We start from the raw sequence: 8051 nt of genomic DNA, 5'->3' as shown, positions 1-8051 counted from the left end.
TTCACTGCGAGCCAATGTCGAAAGGTTGTTTTTGTGGTATATCTAATTTTACCATGGAGACCTCACAAGCGACACGTGAAGCTATTCTACAGCTTCATAATGAGGGCTACAGCGACTCTGAAATTGGGAGACGTCTTGGTATTCACCGGTCAACCGTAGCACGATGGATTCGCCGACAGGCAGAGTTGGGCAACACAGACAACAGGCATCGGCGTGGGCGCCTACGTTGCACAAACCCGGAAGATGATCAGGTAATGATGTTGCATATATAGGTATACTGGACCACTTGATGTTATGTAAACAACCACATCACATGTTATATTTGCAATATGTCATCCTTTCCCTAGGCCATAGCAGCTGTCATTGCTGCTCACGCCCCCTTCACGCCCGCTAGCAACATTCGGGATACTCTTGGTCTGCAGTGCACGCCTCAAACTGTCCGAAACAGACATCACTCTGAGGGGCTAAGTGGTCGCATACCAGCAACAAAACCTGTGTTAAGTGAGGCAAACATGGAGAGCCGGGAGGAGTATGCGTTGGAGTATGCGGTCAAGCCACATCAGTTTTGGGAGAACGTCATCTTTTGTGATGAAAAAACCTTCTGCAGCGATGGTCCCCCTGCAAAAAAACATGTTTGGCGGCATCCTAACACCAGGTTAGCTCTTTCTCTGTCTGTCTGTCTCTCTCTCTCTCTCACACACACACACACACACACACACACACACACACACACACACAGAGGTTATGCTATATAACATATTTTCCATTTTATAATGACAATTTATGGTGAGGCCAACATGAACAACGTTCCGGAAGTGCTTTGAAACCAGGGTGCCACGGCCACCACAGTGGTTTGCTGCTTGAAACGTCCTGTTGTGCTGCAGTATTACATTTGAGTTATGCACACTCATTATTTTTTAAGTGAATAACAGTGATCATGATCACTTTATACGGCATATGTAAATACTGTAGCAATAATCTCCATTTACGATGTGATATCATAATAAATAATTATCATATATTTAGTTAATATTTTTTGATTTACTTAGTTATTATCTTAATCTATATTGCAGAAACAGTTGCACTAATATGATTAAGACACACGTGTGTCTTATGTAATTTTATACATTTTATATAACCAGATACGAGACACAACATGTGGTGGGCAGCAGGAGGAGTGGGCGCGCGCGTCAGTGCAGGACTATTTGGTTGGATCCATCCATGGTGCTGGTGTCGGTGAGTTGGTGGATGTCGGGCCTGGCCAGTTGACCGGACCTAGATACGTTGAGATACTGGAGGAGGTCCTGCTACCTTCAGTGGGGGCTATGCTGTTTCCAGAGCCGGAGCCATTTTACCTCGTCCAAGATAACAGCCCAGTTCACACATCCAGGGTTGTAAAGGCGTGGTATGCTCGCCATCCACGTATAACAGTGTTGCCATATCCTGCAAAATCGCCTGATCTCAACCCGATAGAGCACGTATGGGCGGCCATGCAGAAAGGCATGCCTGACCGACAACATCGATGTCGTGCTACAGTCGTAAATGATGCTTTACAAGCATGGGAACATCTACGAAGCCCTTCTGGTAGGAACTTAACGCAGACGTTAGTGGCATCCATGCCTCGAAGGCTCAATGAAGTGTTGGCAACGGGAGGAGGTTATACCAAGTATTGAAATAATAAAATTTACAGTCAAAGATTACTTTCTTAACCTCCAACAACATGTCTATGGTCATGTTATATAGAAATCTGATTTTCACTGTTAAAGGGAAGTTAACTAATGCAGATCCATGAAAAGAGTCATTACTTTTCATGTTGGTTTACTAAATACTATGATGTGGTGCCAGGTTTGTGACATACTGTTATCAGTCACACAGGTGATACTACATATTACGTGAGGTTGCTGATTAATCTAAACCAGCAGACAGATAAATCACCGCCGGTATGAAGCAGGGTGTCGTAGTTACCATGTAGTATATTATTTTACACCACGAATTTGACACTTTGCAAGAGATAATGATTACTGCAATATGCCTTACTGTGCAGAATATTACATTTACATGCTCAATATACGTAACCCATCTACTGTACTACATACGGAAGGATATATCGTTGCCATTAGATAGGTGAGGACACCCACAGGCAGGGACATCAGGGCCTACCACCATCTCACAGGAAAATGTTGACTGTTCCATTATTCCACGTCTGGTGCGTCATTTTGTTTCGTACAAAAAACGCGCGATAGTTTTTTTGCTGTGTGTACTCCACTCCTCACTCACACCACATGTACTCCACTCCTCACTCACACCACATGTACTCCTCTCCTCACTCACACCACATGTACTCCACTCCTCACTCCCACCACATGTACTCCACTCCTCACTCACACCACATGTACTCCACTCCTCACTCACACCACATGTACTCCACTCCTCACTCACACAACATGTACTCCACTCCTCACTCACACCACATGTACTCCACTCCTCTCACTCACACCACATGCACTCCACTCCTCACTCACACCACATGCACTCCACTCCTCACTCACACCACATGTACTCCACTCCTCACTCACACCACATGTACTTCACTCCTCTCACTCACACCACATGTGCTCCACTCCTCTCACTCACACCACATGTACTCCACTCCTCACTCACACCACATGTACTCCACTCCTCACTCACACAACACGCACTCCACTCCTCACTCACACCAAATGTACTCCACTCCTCATGCACACCACATGTACTCCACTCTTCACTCACACCACATGCACTCCACTCCTCACTCACACCACATGTTCTCCACTCCTCACTCACACCACATGTACTCCACTCCTCACTCACGCCACATGTTCTCCATTCCTCACTCACACCACATGTACTCCACTCCTCACTCACACCACAAGCACTCCACCCTCACTCACACCACATGTTCTCCACTCCTCACTCACACCACATGCACTCCACTCCTCACTCACACCACATGCACTCCACTCATCTCACTCACACCACATGCATTCCACTCCTCACTCACACCACATGTACTTCACTCCTCACTCACACCACATGTACTCCACTCCTCACTCACACCACATGTACTCCTCTCCTCACTCACACCACATGTACTCCACTCCTCACTCACACCACATGTACTCCACTCCTCACTCACACCACATGTACTCCACTCCTCACTCACACCACATGCACTCCACTCCTCACTCACACCACATGTACTCCACTCCTCACTCACACCACATGTACTCCACTCCTGAGTTGTAGTTGGCACTATCCTCACCATCAACCAGCTGGTGGTACTCACACTCCACTCCTGAGTTGTAGTTGGCACTATCCTCACACCATCAATAGTGCTGCACTTGTAGCTTACAATACCAGCATCTCGCAGGAGAATGTCAAGTTGTCTTAGGCTACCTAGACCAGGTCTGGCACCAACCTCTCCACACCATGGACGACTTGGTGAATCTTACTGTCCTTGGCTGCACGTCTCCAGTAACAGGACCAGGTTTCCGGCACCCACCAGCCAAACACTCCAACACCCACGAAATTAAGGAGGCGCCCGCCACCTGCCTCCACACTCACCACCATAATACACCCAAGATTTCTGCCATTTTCCACCTCCTCTAATTACTATTACGACCCACACATTCTCCAAACTATCCTCACAGTTGCACTTACATACACGCCACCATCACCATGACATACTTGCTTATTGCTTGTTGTTGTTGTTGTTGTTCTCTAGTTCTCGGTCAATGAATGGCAGAGCTTTTGTTGACAAATGGCCACCAGCCTCTGTGTGCCTCCCTCCACCTACACCAACGCGCCACAAATTGGAATTACTCACTCGCGATCATTATACATAAAAAAGAAAAATTATAACAAAATGTTTACTTACATTACAAAACAATCACAGTACATATTACAATATTATATAACAAACTAATTATAAAATAACTAAATACACCGAATGAGAACAAAGCTAAGTTGATCTATTTACAAAAATCATAGAAACTAAGCAACACAAAATATATTGACAAAAATTATAGAAGGCAAACAGAAGAAAATTTATATATTTACAAAAATCCTGGAAACCAGCAACAGTACAGAAATGGCTCCGTCACTGTAGACGTCAGTCATCATACATTACTGGTTGTGTGGTACAACATACAGGTGGCTCCGTCACTGTAGACGTCAGTCATCATACATTACTGGTTGTGTGGTACAACATACAGGTGGCTCCGTCACTGTAGACGTCAGTCATCATACATTACTGGTTGTGTGGTACAACATACAGGTGGCTCCGTCACTGTAGACGTCAGTCATCATACATTACTGGTTGTCTGGTACAACATACAGGTGGCTCCGTCACTGTAGACGTCAGTCATCATACATTACTGGTTGTGTGGTACAACATACAGGTGGCTCCGTCACTGTAGACGTCAGTCATCATACATTACTGATTGTGTGGTACAACATACAGGTGGCTCCGTCACTGTAGACGTCAGTCATCATACATTACTGATTGTGTGGTACAACATACAGGTGGCTCCGTCACTGTAGACGTCAGTCATCATACATCACTGGTTGTGTGGTACAACATACAGGTGGCTCCGTCACTGTAGACGTCAGTCATCATACATTACTGATTGTGTGGTACAACATACAGGTGGCTCCGTCACTGTAGACGTCAGTCATCATACATTACTGGTTGTGTGGTACAACATACAGGTGGCTCCGTCACTGTAGACGTCAGTCATCATACATCACTGGTTGTGTGGTACAACATACAGGTGGCTCCGTCACTGTAGACGTCAGTCATCATACATTACTGATTGTGTGGTACAACATACAGGTGGCTCCGTCACTGTAGACGTCAGTCATCATACATCACTGGTTGTGTGGTACAACATACAGGTGGCTCCGTCACTGTAGACGTCAGTCATCATACATTACTGGTTGTCTGGTACAACATACAGGTGGCTCCGTCACTGTAGACGTCAGTCATCATACATTACTGGTTGTCTGGTACAACATACAGGTGGCTCCGTCACTGTAGACGTCAGTCATAATACATTACTGGTTGTGTGGTACAACATACAGGTGGCTCCGTCACTGTAGACGTCAGTCATAATACATTACTGGTTGTCTGGTACAACATACAGGTGGCTCCGTCACTGTAGACGTCAGTCATCATACATCACTGGTTGTGTGGTACAACATACAGGTGGCTCCGTCACTGTAGACGTCAGTCATCATACATTACTGATTGTGTGGTACAACATACAGGTGGCTCCGTCACTGTAGACGTCAGTCATCATACATTACTGGTTGTGTGGTACAACATACAGGTGGCTCCGTCACTGTAGACGTCAGTCATCATACATCACTGGTTGTGTGGTACAACATACAGGTGGCTCCGTCACTGTAGACGTCAGTCATCATACATTACTGATTGTGTGGTACAACATACAGGTGGCTCCGTCACTGTAGACGTCAGTCATCATACATCACTGGTTGTGTGGTACAACATACAGGTGGCTCCGTCACTGTAGACGTCAGTCATCATACATTACTGGTTGTCTGGTACAACATACAGGTGGCTCCGTCACTGTAGACGTCAGTCATCATACATTACTGGTTGTCTGGTACAACATACAGGTGGCTCCGTCACTGTAGACGTCAGTCATAATACATTACTGGTTGTGTGGTACAACATACAGGTGGCTCCGTCACTGTAGACGTCAGTCATAATACATTACTGGTTGTCTGGTACAACATACAGGTGGCTCCGTCACTGTAGACGTCAGTCATCATACATTACTGGTTGTGTGGTACAACATACAGGTGGCTCCGTCACTGTAGACGTCAGTCATCATACATTACTGGTTGTGTGGTACAACATACAGATGGCTCCGTCACTGTAGACGTCAGTCATCATACATTACTGGTTGTCTGGTACAACATACAGGTGGCTCCGTCACTGTAGACGTCAGTCATCATACATTACTGGTTGTGTGGTACAACATACAGGTGGCTCCGTCACTGTAGACGTCAGTCATCATACATTACTGGTTGTGTGGTACAACATACAGGTGGCTCCGTCACTGTAGACGTCAGTCATAATACATTACTGGTTGTGTGGTACAACATACAGGTGGCTCCGTCACTGTAGACGTCAGTCATAATACATTACTGGTTGTCTGGTACAACATACAGGTGGCTCCGTCACTGTAGACGTCAGTCATCATACATTACTGGTTGTGTGGTACAACATACAGGTGGCTCCGTCACTGTAGACGTCAGTCATCATACATTACTGGTTGTGTGGTACAACATACAGGTGGCTCCGTCACTGTAGACGTCAGTCATCATACATTACTGGTTGTGTGGTACAACATACAGATGGCTCCGTCACTGTAGACGTCAGTCATCATACATTACTGGTTGTCTGGTACAACATACAGGTGGCTCCGTCACTGTAGACGTCAGTCATCATACATTACTGGTTGTGTGGTACAACATACAGGTGGCTCCGTCACTGTAGACGTCAGTCATCATACATTACTGGTTGTGTGGTACAACATACAGGTGGCTCCGTCACTGTAGACGTCAGTCATAATACATTACTGGTTGTGTGGTACAACATACAGGTGGCTCCGTCACTGTAGACGTCAGTCATAATACATTACTGGTTGTCTGGTACAACATACAGGTGGCTCCGTCACTGTAGACGTCAGTCATCATACATTACTGGTTGTGTGGTACAACATACAGGTGGCTCCGTCACTGTAGACGTCAGTCATCATACATTACTGGTTGTGTGGTACAACATACAGGTGGCTCCGTCACTGTAAACACTGTAGATTCTTTAGGTTTAACCATAAACCTTAACTAAAGCAATATGGCAACATGAACCAATTTTACGACTGAAATATCAGAGACGATCGTAATTAAGAGTGAATGAGAGCGATATAAACACACAGTTGAAATGGACAAAGTAGTAATGGCAGCCAGGGAATAAGAGCCCCGCCCAGCTAAATTTAAAAGTTCGCGTTCAGTGGTAAAGTTAAATTAATTGTACAAACTTACATTGCTCTGGTGGAATTTAAAGGTCATGTTTACCTCCAGAGACAGAATTTAAAGGTTCATCTTTAAAGTGCAGAATTCCAGGAATATCGTTAAAATAATTCCCTTTAAAATTCCTTAGTTATGTGAAGCATTTCATACAACAGCTGCAATTTGACGGTGTTTAAAAGTTCGCTGTTGCATGGTAGTATTAAAGTGTTTAATTGACGAGGTTAAAAGTTCGAGATTTAATGACGATTTGCACAAGTTTTTGTTTAACTGACGTATTTTCAATGTTTGTGTTTATATGACGTATTTAAAAGGACTTTGTTGACATAATGCAGCTGGAAAGTTTACGTTCAAATGATGATGTTTAAATGTTCGTTAATGAATGAGGGAGTTAAATGGATGAATTTTAAGTTCGCGTTTCATGGAGTCGTTTTGAAACAATTTGTTAAAATGTCACAGTTTAAATGATCATAAGTACAATGTTGACCAGATGGCGGTAGTGTGTAGACACAGCCATACCAGGTCGTATTTATCATCATTAAAGTCACCTTCCTTACTTACTTATGGCGGCGATGAAATTCACTGGTTCTTGATTGTGCACCAATTAACCTATCAGATAATGGTACAATGTTTGCCTGGTGTTGCATATATCACGTCTGTTGTTGAAACACAAGAATGCCAGGTGACTTTGGGAGTGGATGATAATGTAAAGATCAATATAAATGTGGGAAATCTTGAACCGCCATCACCAGACACAACACATGTTTGGATCTGGCGGGGGGAGGGACTTGCCTGTGACGTCACGATGCCCCGCCTCCAGCCTGGCGCCGCTCTGTGTGTGTGTGTGTGTGTGTGTGTGTGTGTGTGTGTGTAGCCCCTGGGTTCATGTTGGCCACAGCCACCCACCGGCCGGTGGTCAGGTCAGTGGGCGGTGTGTGTGTGTGTGTGTGTGTGTG

Source organism: Panulirus ornatus, chromosome 43 (genome assembly GCF_036320965.1).
Source record: "Panulirus ornatus isolate Po-2019 chromosome 43, ASM3632096v1, whole genome shotgun sequence".
In the NCBI taxonomy this organism is placed as follows: Eukaryota; Metazoa; Arthropoda; class Malacostraca; order Decapoda; family Palinuridae; genus Panulirus; species Panulirus ornatus.
The sequence above is the reverse complement of the archived record's forward strand: the minus strand, read 5'-3'. Positions refer to the sequence as shown.